This window comes from Peromyscus californicus, unplaced genomic scaffold (assembly GCF_007827085.1).
Source record: "Peromyscus californicus insignis strain IS unplaced genomic scaffold, ASM782708v3 Scaffold_11__1_contigs__length_118956290, whole genome shotgun sequence".
NCBI lineage: Eukaryota > Metazoa > Chordata > Mammalia > Rodentia > Cricetidae > Peromyscus > Peromyscus californicus.
The window spans coordinates 108,796,002-108,807,975 of NW_026294402.1; the positions used below are offsets into that span (position 1 = coordinate 108,796,002).

At 46.1% G+C, this 11,974-nt stretch overlaps 1 pseudogene; it reads right to left on the reverse strand.

The window, feature by feature from the left end:
* Positions 1–2,347: 2,347 nt before the first annotated feature.
* Positions 2,348–6,826, reverse strand: LOC128100747 (60S ribosomal protein L23a-like; annotated as a pseudogene).
* Positions 6,827–11,974: the final 5,148 nt, after the last annotated feature.

Here is an 11,974-nt window from a genome sequence, read left to right on the forward strand (position 1 = left end):
ACTTCTAATCATACTTTGCTGGACTATAAATCCACTCCCCCACCTTCTTTCTTTCCGACAACACACACACACACACACACACACACACACACACACACACACACACACGGCATTTGTGTGCACCACATGTATACAGGTGCCCTCATGGCTCAAAGGGGGTTGGAACACTTAAAACTGGAGTTACAGGGCAATTGTGAGCCATTTGATGTGGGTACTGGGAACTGAACCCAGGCCCTTTGGAAGAGTTTCATGCTCTTAACCATTTAGCTAATTCTCCAGCCCCTGGAAATCCCCATTAAAAGACAGTAGCAGGGCCAGGCGTGATGGTGCAAACCTGTAGCCCCCGTTGTTCATGAAGCTGAAGCAGGGGAGTCACTTGAGCTCAGGCGTTTAAGGCCTTCCTGAGCCACATAGTGAGATCCTGGTTCAAAAACAAACCCATCAATAAACCAAAACAACAACAAAGGCAAGCCACACGGAGGGAAGAAGTAAGGAAACACTTTATTTTATTGGGTGCTGGGAATTGAACCCGGGTCTTCTGGAAGAGCAGTCCGTGCTCTTAACCGCTGAGCCATCTCTCTAGCCCCAAGGGAACATTTTAAATTACATTTATTTACTAGTGTTTGTGGGAGCAGATCTGTATGGGCACATATGTGAAGGTCAGAGGACAACCTGTGGGAGTCTGTGGTCTCCAATGTGGTGATGTATTGTGCACCCTAATAAAACTTACCTGGAGATCAGAGGACAGAGCCAGCCACTAGATTAGACATAGAGGCCAGACCATGGTGGCGCACACCCTTAATCCTATCACTCAGAGACAGAGATCAGTCTCGAGCTCTATGAGTTCAAGGCCATGCTGGAAACAGAGCCAGGTGTGGTGGAATGCACCTTTAATCCCAACACTTGAGATCTCATGCATTTGCTTGGGAAGCACACACGCCTTTAATCCCAGGAAGTAAGATGGCAGGGCAGAAAAAGGTATATAAGGCTTGAGGAAACAGGAACTCACTCTCTTGAGGCTGAGGATTTCATAGAGGCAAGAATGTGGCCGGCTTGTTCTGTTTCTCTGATCTTTCAGTTTCACCCTGATATCTGGCCCCAGGTTTTTTTTTTTTGTTTTTTTTTTTAATAAGACCTTTTAAGATTCGTGTCACTTGCCAGATGGTGGTAGTGCACGCCTTTAATCCCAGCACTCAGGAAGCAGAGGCAGGTGGATCTCTGTGAGTTCCAGGAAAGGCGCAAAGCTACACAGAGAAACCCTGTCTCGAAAAACAAACAAACAAACAAACGAACAGAAGATTCATGTTACACCCAGGATCAGGATCATACTTAAGTTAAGGGATCCTGGGGGAGCCTTTGGTGGTAAGGGTCCCTTAGGTTACTAGCCACCAATTCTAGTTGTAGGACCTTGATATGGCCTGGCTTAACAGATAACACAGATCACCAGCTTGTTAATCACCTCCAATTCCCAGCCTTCTGGATGGAAGAACAAGTTTTCCATCTATTCCTTTGAAAGAACAACACAATGTGCTTAGCATCCCTGGTTTTCCCGGAGACTGTGGGCACAGGGACCTTCATGCTGTGCTCCCAACAAGCCGTCCTGAGGGTCCAGCAAGGAGGCCCTTTAAAGGCTTTTGCTGATGAGCATCCAGACAGCTGCCCCACACCTGGGCAGTGCGAGGTAATGCTAAATATTAACACATAAGAAGATTAGCACAGACTGCGGGAGGATTCTCACTAGGTTAAAGGCCATTTGCTTACAAGTCTCTTAGTCCTGGGGACGCTCTGTCCATGGGGAAGTGGAGCCAAGAGGCAGGAGGCTGAGAGGAAGAGCTGCTCTTTTCTATGAGAAGAACTCTATCTTCAGCTTCCATGGTGATCTCTGAAGGATGAAGCTGAAGATGGTTTCTTTTCTCCGGGGTCAGACTCAAACAAACTTAAAAAAAATGTAGAATCAAATCTCTAATACAGGACTTACAAACCCCGTTTTATTTATCTTTTGTTGTGTGTGTGTGTGGTGTATGTACATGTGTGTGAGCAGGTCTGTGCCTGTGTGCACATCGGGAGGCCAGAAGAGGACGTCAGGTGCCCTGCTCTGTCACGCTCTGCCTTGTCCCCAGAGATGGGAACCTGCCGCTGGACTGGCCACCAGCAATTCCCCCTTGATCCCCCGGGCTCCAGCCCCAACACAGGACAGGAATTACAGGCAAACACAACCACACTGAGCTTTTCCTTTAGTTTTTCAGTATTTTATTTTATGTATATAGGTATTTTACCTGCATGTATGTCCATGCACCACGTGTGGTGTGCCCAGGGAGGCCAGAAGAGGGTGTTGGATCCCCTGAAACTTAAGTTACAGATGGTGTGAGCCACCATGTGGGTGCTGGGATTCAAACCTGTGTCCTCTGGTGGAGTAGTGAGTGCTCTTACCTGCTGAGCCATCTCTGCAGCCCTCACTGCACTGGGCTTTTAATGTGGATGCTAGGATCCAAACTTGGGCCTCCATGCTTCAGCATTTGAGAAAGGTTTCCTGTAGCCCAGGTTGGCCTCATACTCACTATGTAGCTGAGGATGACCTTGAACTTCTGATCCTTCTGCCTCCACCTTCATTTCCTAAGAGCTGAGGTTACAGTTGTGCACTACCACACCCGGCATGGCCCTTCTCCTATCTGGGATGGAGGGGATGTGCTTATGTGGGTAGGACTTATTTAACCAGCACTTGGTTTATTCAGGAGCTGTCGGCACCTGGTTCCCATGTTGTGGCCTCCTGATCGGTCCCTGCTTCTTTCCCAGTGTGATTTTATTGCAGATTCATCCAAGAATGCAGCCTGCCTCCTGCCTCATTTTTTTTCTTAAAGATTTATTTATTTATTGTATACAGTATTCTATCTGCATGCATGTCTGCAGGCCAGAAGAGGGCACCAGATCTCATTATTGATGGTTGTGAGACACCATGTGGTTGCTGGGAATTGAACTCAGAACCTCTGGAAGAACAAACAGTGCTCTTAACATCTGAGCCATCTCTCCAGCTGCTATCCTATACCTCTTAAATCCATGACTCTTGAGAATTGCTTTGGCCAACCGAATGGAACAGGAGAGATATCTTTCAAATTCTATAGTCTTCCTCTTCCTCTTTCTCTTCCCCTTCCTCCTCCTCCTCCTTCTTCTTTCTTCTCCTTTTTTTCTTTTTTTAGATTCAAGGTATCCTTATTTATTTGTTGCTTTTTTTGTTTGTTTGTTTTTGTTTTTGAGACAGGGTTTCTCTGTGTAGCCCTGGCTATCTTGGAACTCTGTAGACCAGACTAGCCTTGAACTCTGAGATCTGCCTGCCTTTGCTTCCCAAGTGCTGGGATTATAGGCACGTGGCCATCACCACACAGATTATTTGTTATTCTTTTTGCTTGTTTGTTTGTTTGTAGAGACATGGTTTCTCTGTATAACAGTCCTGGCTGTCCTGGAACTCGCTTTTGTAGACCAGGCTAGCCTCAAACTCACTAAGATCCTGCTGCCTCTGCCTCCCAAGTGCTGGCATTAAAGGTGTGTGCCACCACTACCGGGGTTATTTGTTACTTTTAAAAGACTTCTTTTTGACTGGACTCAGACTTAGAAGTAGAAGCTGTCAGTGAGGACAGCCTATGTCTGTTGGTGATATGTTCCTGTAGCTCCCACTTGCTGATACATGGAATAGTCCCATCACGAGACAGTAAAGCCTAGGCAGACTGCTGCCTTTGAGGAACCATGTGGAGGGGCTGCAAGCTAAGGGCCATCATTAAGGCCCTAGCCCATCCTAGACTCTCTGGAGCAAATAACTCTGTCAGTGGATTGTACTTGCATAAGAAACTCCAAACAAAACTAGTGGGACTACACATCTGAGTCCAGCTAATCCATAAGACCATGAGAAATAACGAGGCAGTGTATGTGTGAGTGAGTGCGTGCGTGTGTTTGTGTGTGTGTGTAACAGTAACCAGAAGAAGGCATTTGATGTCCCCCTTCAGAAATCTCCATTTATTCTTATTTATTTATTTTTTGGTTTTTGTTTGTTTGTTTGTGTGGTTTTTTTTATGGTGAAAAAGTATATTTAGAATTAGCCAGCTGGACTCAGTTTAGATGATACCAATTTTGTTGGCAACATCCAGAGCATCATAATCAGGAGCCAACCGAACATATGCCTTCTTCTCTCCATGAGGCCTTATGAGAGTGTTGACTTTGGCCATATCAATGTCATAGAGTTTCTTCACAGCCTGTTTGATCTGGTGCTTGTTGGCCTTGACATCCACAATGAACACAAGTGTGTTGTTGTCTTCTATCTTCTTCATGGCTGACTCAGTGGTCAGGGGGAATTTGATGTTGGCATAGTGGTCAAGCTTGTTTCTCCTGGGCGCGCTCTTTCAAGGATATTTAGGCTGCCTCCTGAGCCGCAGGGTCTTGGGCCACTGAAACGTGGGTGACGTGCAGGTCTTCTTTTTGTGGCTGTGGACACCTTTCAGCACCGCCTTCTTGGCTTTCAAGGCCTTCGCTTTGGCTTCGGCTTTGGGAGGGGCAGGAGCTTCCTTTTTCGCTTTCGGTGCCATCTTGGCGGAAAGTGTTTGTTTTTGAGACAGGGTTTCTCTGTGTAACAGCTTCTGGCTGTCCTGGAACTTGCTTGTAGATCAGACTGGTCTCCAAATCACAGAGATCTGCTTGCCTCTGCCTCCCTAATGCTGGGGTTAAAGGCCTGCACCACCGTTGCCTGGCTTCCATCTATTCTTTTGAGGCAAGGTCTCTCCCTGAACCTGGAGCTCATGTTTTCTCAGCTAGGTGAAAAGCCAGCAGGCTCCAGTGGTCCTTCTTTCTCTGTCCCCTTCTGACAGGTGCTACAGGCACATGTGGGATGCTGGACTTCCTATCGGGAGATCTGAACCGTGGTGCTCATAACCACCCAGCAAACCTCGTCCAGTAGCCAAGCCTTCCTCCAGCCCTTCAGCACTGCTGTTTTCGTTGTCGCCCTTTGCAATGGCTTGCTGGGCCGCCGCCCTGTGGGGGAGACTCGGCCTTCTCCAGTTTGCTTTTGTCTGGATTGCCGTCGCCGTCCCACATGGGTGAGGGAGGGAGTAGAGACATAAGGGGTGTGGAATTTTGAAAATAGAAATTCCTCTAACTCATTCCCCGTCATTTCCCCAGCCCTCTGCACCACATGTCTCTGAGCTCTGCGTCTCCAGCGAGGCAGACCGCTGCTGGCGACCTGACCCGACATTTTCTTTCCCTACTTAGTAGCACCGCTCTGATTTTAGCAATCTCCCCGACAAAAGCAGTCTATTTCTGAGCCTCTTTTGTAAGGAGGAACTGCCAGATGAGAACGTATAATGGGCTTTAAATGGAAGCAGTCTGAGAGATTTGCCGGAGTGACTCCCTAAGCGGAGCTGACTTACGAAAAGGGTTTCTTTCTTGCTCATCTGTCCTTTCTTCCATGCCTGCCTAGAACGTCGATGCATTGGCTGGAACTGTAGTTGTTACCTGGCCCCATGAAGTGACTAATGATGAGAAACATGTACCAGAAATAGCAGGATTGAACGAGAAGACCAAGGGGCTGGGGAGATGGCTTGGCAGTTAAAAGCCTTTACTGCTCTTGTATAGGACCTAGGTTAGTCTCCCAGTTCCCAGCCCTCACCCCACCACATGGTGGCACACAACCATCTGTAATTCCAGTTTCAGATGATGTGATGGCCTCTGTAGGCATTGCATGTGTGTGGTACATAGATATGCATACCTGCAAAACACCCATACACATAAAGTAAAAAGAAATAAATCACAACAAATCTAAAATAAGAAAAAGAAAGACAAGACTGAGTCCCTGATGGCTCACTGGAACAGCCATTTAGCTTTGCATTGCCCACTTCCTTATTCCATATATGGAACAAGGAATAAGCTCCTTGAGCTACAGCTGATGCCCTCACCAATGTGTCTGTAAGCTTTAACATTTGTATCAATTTGTGTTTCTGACTCTGGTTGCTTAGGTTGGGTCGGGGGAGTCCCACAGTTACTCTTCAAAGGCTACCATGGTCTTCAGTTGGTGTTAAGGTTGGCTCATAAAATGTAGCCCACAGGCTTATGGGTGGAGCCTCACTGGAGGAAGTGGATCTCTGAGGGACTGGTCTTCAGGTATCTAGCCCCACCTCACTTTCTGTCCATCTCTGCCAGCTAGTCCTCGGGATGTGAACCAGTAGCTTTAAGCTCCTGCTGTCACAGACTTGAGTGGCTGTGGCAAGCACAGATTCTGGTGCAAGGATTTGATGGGGAGCTGGGGCGGGGCGGGGGAGTGCTCGGAGCACTGGAGGTGAAGTCGGGGGAGAAAGGAGCAAAGGCAGAGTTGCTAAAGATCAGACTCCTGCTTTAGGCACACGAGGCCAGACCGAACAAAATAAGGGAACAGAACATTTGGAGCCCAGCTCCCACTGCTCATGGGTTGCTGGGAACAGTGGCTCTCCTTGCCTGGGCTGGTCTGCTTTCTGAGATGCTCCTGAGTAAGGCTGCAGCCAGAGCCAGGGCTCAGGCGGTCTCAGGTGCTGCAGTAGGAAGTTGTCTGTTGATGTGTGCTCAGAGAATGTGAGCACAGCTCTGACAAGGTCTGCAGAATAAACCCCAGACCTGGGAGGTCTTGTCTTTAACAAAAAAGGACTAGGTGCTCTTGTATGGCGCTTTGCTCTTCCTGGTTAGAGTGTGTGTGTCTTCTGCACATGTGGGTGGAGGCCAGGTGTCAGCTTCAATAATTGTTCCTAGGGTGCTATCAACCTTGTTCTTTTAAAGATTTGTCTTTATTATTTTAAATTGTGTGTGTGTGTGTGTGTGTGTGTGTGTGTGTGTGTGTGTGTGTGTGTGTGTAGGGTTGGTTATGTACATATCAGTCAGGTATGTAGAGAGAGTGTCAGACCTACAGCTGAAGTGACACACTGTTGTGAGTCAACTGACGTGGGTACTGGCATCTGAACTCAGGTCCTTCGGTAAGAGGACTGAGCCATCCCCCCAGCCCCTCTGACCTTGTTCTCTTAGACAGGCTCTCTCACTAGCCCATTCAGCTAGACTGGCTGGCCAGCTAGCCCCAGGGATCCACCTGTCTCTGCCTCCCAGTGCTGGGATTCCATGTGTGCACTGCCACATCCATCTTTTGTCACATGGGTTCTAGGACAGCAGACTGGGCTCCTCATGAACATTAACTTTGGCTCCTAGACATTCCTCTAAACCTCACGGTTCAGCCCAGTGTAGGGAGAGACGGTTTATTTTACTGGGCAGGGTCAGCTGATGAAGAAGGAGATGGCCTTTGGCTCCTGAGAGCCAGAAGAACACAGCGGGCTGGTCATCTGGCATGTCCCTTTTCTGTGTTATGATGCCATTGAGTTTCTAAAAACAACCTAAGCCTGGAGTCTGAGGGCCTGGCCAAGTCTGGACCAAAGACTGCTCTCAGAGAGGTTTGTCTAGGGCTGACATGGGTGTCCTGGACAAGTGGCTGAGAACTGCCAAAAAGGACAAGTGACTTAACGCCTTTACCCTTTCTTTTCTTTATCTGGGAAAAAAAAAAAAGAGCGTGTTAAAGGAGCGCGTTAAAGGAGCTGTCCGGGTATTTGCAAGCTCAGGGATTCTGGGACTGAATGTTGCTGGCCTGCCTTGTACTCTCTAGCCAAAGAAAGTCATCTCTGCAGTCTTCCCTTTTTCCATTGTTGGCATGTAGCCCAGGCTAGCCTCAGACTTGCTATGTAGCCCAGGATGATCTTCAACTCCTGATCTTTCTGCTTCTACCTCTCAAATGCTGGGATTATAGACATGTGTTGCTATGCCCAGTCTATGTGGTGCTGGAGATCAAACCAAGGGCTTTGTGTATGCTAGGCAAGCACTCTACCACTGAACTACATCCCCAGCCCAAAGGGTCTAGACTTTTGGACTCACTATCTTTTGTGTGTGTGTGTGTCTGTCTGTATGTTTGTATGTATGCATATATGTGGTGTATGCATATGTTCCATATGTGTGTGGGGTGCATATGCTCCATGTAGTTGTGTGTAGAGCTGTAAGACGTAGATGTTGGGATATATTCCTAAGTGGCTTCTCCACTTTGCTTTTTGGGATAGAATCTCTCCCTGAACACAGAGACAGGCTAGCTAGTCAGCAAGCCCCCAGAATGCATCTGTCTTCACCTCCACTGTGCTGGAGTGCTGTGGAATGATCCTTCTGTGTACACTGTGAATATGTTAATAAAAAGTTGACAGGTCGGTAGTCAGACAGGAAGTTAGGCAGGAAAGCAAAACTGAGAATGATGGGAAGGAGGGCAGAGTGAGAGAGACACCAGCTAGACACAGAGGGAGCAAGACATGCTGGAGGATAGGTAAAGCCATGAGCTATGTGGTAGAATGTAGATTAATAGAAATGGGTTAATTTAAGTTGTAAGAGCTAGTTAGTAATAAGCCTGAGCTATCAGCTGAACATTTGTAATATAAGCCTCTGTGTGTTTATTTGGAATCAGGTGATCGGGGGATCAGACATGTGGGCCATGACCAGCTTTTGAGTAGATAGTAGAGTCAAACTCAGGTCCTCATGCTTGCCTAGCAAGCACTTTGCCCACTGTGCTAGTTTTTGTCACCCTGACACAAACTAGAGTTATTTGGGAAGAGAGAACCTTAACTGAGAAGATGCCACCTTCAGATTGGCCTGTCATCAAGTTTGTGGGGTGTTTTCTGGTAGTGGTTGATGTTGGAGGGCCCAGGCATTGTGGGCAGTGTCATCCCTGGACAGGTGGTCCTGGGTTGTATAAGTAAGCTGAGCAAGCCGTGGGGAGCAAGCCAGTAAGCAGCATTCCTCCATGGTCTGTACTTCAGTTCCTGCCCTGACTTCCCTTCATGATGGACATGTCGCCAAATAAAGCTTTTCCTCCCAAGTTGCTTTTGGCCAGTGGTTTATAACAGTATTAGAAACCAACCTGGAAGAGCCATTGAGCCATCCTGTCAGCCTGGATTCATCCTCTTTTGACCCTGTAATCCTATAAGGGAACACCCAAGTGTTGAGTGACACACACAAAAAAGCATTAGCCACAGTCATAGAAACTCAAAGAAGAGTGGCCAAATGATTTCAAAATTTGACTTCAAAATTTGGATATAAGGATATGATACTTTGGAAAAGAGTCTCTGCTTTTGTTTCCACAGAAAGCCAGAGGCTATGGATTTGTTCAAGATTAAGATACATCTCGTTTAAAAAAAAAAAAAAAGGGGGGGGGGCTGTAGAAATGGCTCAGCAGTTAAGAGCACTGGTTGTTCTTGCAGAGGACCTGAGTTCAATTCCTAGCAACCACATGGTGGCTCCCAACCATCTGTATTGAGATCTGGTGCCCTCTTCTGGCATGTAGCAGAACACTGTATACGTAATAAATAAATCTTTAAAAAAAAAAAAAAGATACATCACGTTTGACCAGCCAAGACCCCCTGAAAGGTCTCCGATGACACCATGGCCCAGATGATCCAACATCCAGAATGGTTTGAAGGCAACTGGCTCAGACGATACACCCTCATGGACTACTCCATGATCCTAAAATTTTCTTTGTGTCCCAATAAGATACAGCGCCCCCCTCCAGCAGGAAGTAGTAAGAGAAGCTATGCCCAAATTCCCAAATTATATGTAATTTTACTTTGTTAAGGTTAAAACCTTCCTTTTTGAAAAAAAAAAGGGGAAGTGCTGTGGGATGTTCTGTATGGCAAATGTGTTGCTGATTAGTCAATAAATAAAACACTGATTGGCCATTGGCTAGGCAGGAAGTGTAGGCGGGACAAGGAGGAGAATAAAGCTGGGAAGTGGAAGGCTGAGTCAGAGGGACACTGCCAGCCGCCATGATGAGAAACAGCATGTGAAGATGCCGGTAAGCCACGAGCCATGTGGCAAGGTATAGATTTATAAAAATGGATTAATTTAAGCTGTAAGAACAGTTAGCAAGAAGCCTGCCACGGCCATACAGTTTGTAAGCAATATAAGTCTCTGTGTTTACTTGGTTGGGTCTGAGCGTCTGTGGGACTGGCTGGTGAGAGACATTTGTGCTGACTGTGGGCCAGGCAGGAAAACTCTAGCTACATACCGATGTACATAAAATAAAAATAAATTATTAAAAGAAAGAAAACAGGACATAAAACCATACATGTAGAAGGATCCTAGCTGGTTCCAGTATATGATTATATTATAAAAGATCTGGAGCCAGGCATGGTAATGTTGTCACCCCAGAACTTGGGAGGTGGAAACAGGAGAGTCAGGAGTTTCAAGTTTCATCCACAGCTGTATAGAGAGTTCCAGGCTGATTTGGGTTCCATAAGATCCTGTCTCAAAAAATAAAATGAAATAAAATAAAACAAAATATAAAAAAGTGAAAAAATTTAATTTCAAAAAGATCTGAAATTTATTTGTGTATTTTATCTATATATTGCAAAAGGAAGTTATAACTTCTCCCTTCTTTAATTCATTTATTTTTGAGGCAGGGTCTCTTGATATAGCCCTGGATGGCCTGGAACTTACTACATAGACCAGGCTTGCCTCATTTGCAAGAGTTTGTCTGCTCTGCCTCCCAAGTGTTGGGATTACAGGACTGAGCCACTGTGCCTGGCTTTTCACATTTCCTAAGTGTCCTACTGTTACCAAAAAGTCATACTTTTTTTTTTTTTATGGTCAAAAAAGATAAGAAAGCCCGGGTGGCTGTGGCGCACACCTTTAATCCCAGCACATGGGAGGCAGAGCCAGGTGGATCTCTATGAGTTCGAGGCCACCTTGGTCTACAGAGCGAGATCCAGGACAGGCACCAAAACTACACAGAGAAACCTTGTCTCAAAAAACCAAAAAAAAAAAAAAAAGAAAAACAAAGATAAGAAAATGTTCTTCTCTTCAGAGGAAGCATGAAAACAGTGTCCACTTGGGCCTTTTATTTGTCTGCAAGAGCTCTTATGTGGGCACCAGGGACTTCACTGTCATCTGTGACTCACTGGATTTAATTGGCATGGTCAGAGGGAATCAGCATCACCCCCTCACTGCTTGCTGTGACACTGGAGTCAGAGATGTTGTCTTGCAAATGCTACCTTCTCAGTCTTCAGGGGAGTTTCCATGTGGTCATCTGCCCATACTTGCTAACTCTATAGAGAAAGACTGACATCATTTATTCTTAGTAGGAATGGAGTTGGGGGATGGGAACCACAAAGGAGAATGCTACCATTTGTGGTAGTTTGAATGAGAATGGTCCTCAGAGGCTCTTATGTTTGAATAGTTGGCCCCCAGTTGGTGGAACTGTTTGGGAAGGATTAGGGGGTGTGGCCTCGTCGGAGGAGGTGTGTCACTGGGGGTGGGCTTTGAGGTTGCAAAAGACCCCCATTATTACTCTCTCTGCCTCCTGGTTGAGTTTGAGGATGTAAGCTCTTAGCTATGGCTCAGGTGACTGCCTGGCTGCCTGGCTGCTGATAATCATAGACTCTAACCATAAACATATTCTTTTATAAGATACCTTAATCATAGTGTCTTATCAAAGCAATAGACTAGTAAGTAAGACACGATTACAAATTGCTTTTTCCCCATGGCCCACAGTAATAGCTATTTCTGCTACTTAAAGTCAAATGGATCAGGCATGGTAACAGTGGGTTTCAAAAGACCCTGACTCAGGGGCTGGAGAGATGGCTCAGGTGCTCTGAGCACCTGTGCTTGTGGACACAGACTCATAATGAAAAATAAAACAAATATTCAAAAATATTCAAAAGACCCTATCGTATTTTTATATACACATAATAAGTAAGTACAAAAAAGATTAAAAAAAATAAGCCATGGGGCATGGAGAGATGGCTCAGAGGTTAAGAGCATTGACTGATCTTCCAGAGGTCCTGAGTTCAATTCCCAGCAACCACATGGTGGCTCACAGCCATCTATAATGGGATCTGATGCCCTCTTCTAACATTGTATAAATAATAAATAAATCTTAAAAAAGGATAAGTCATGT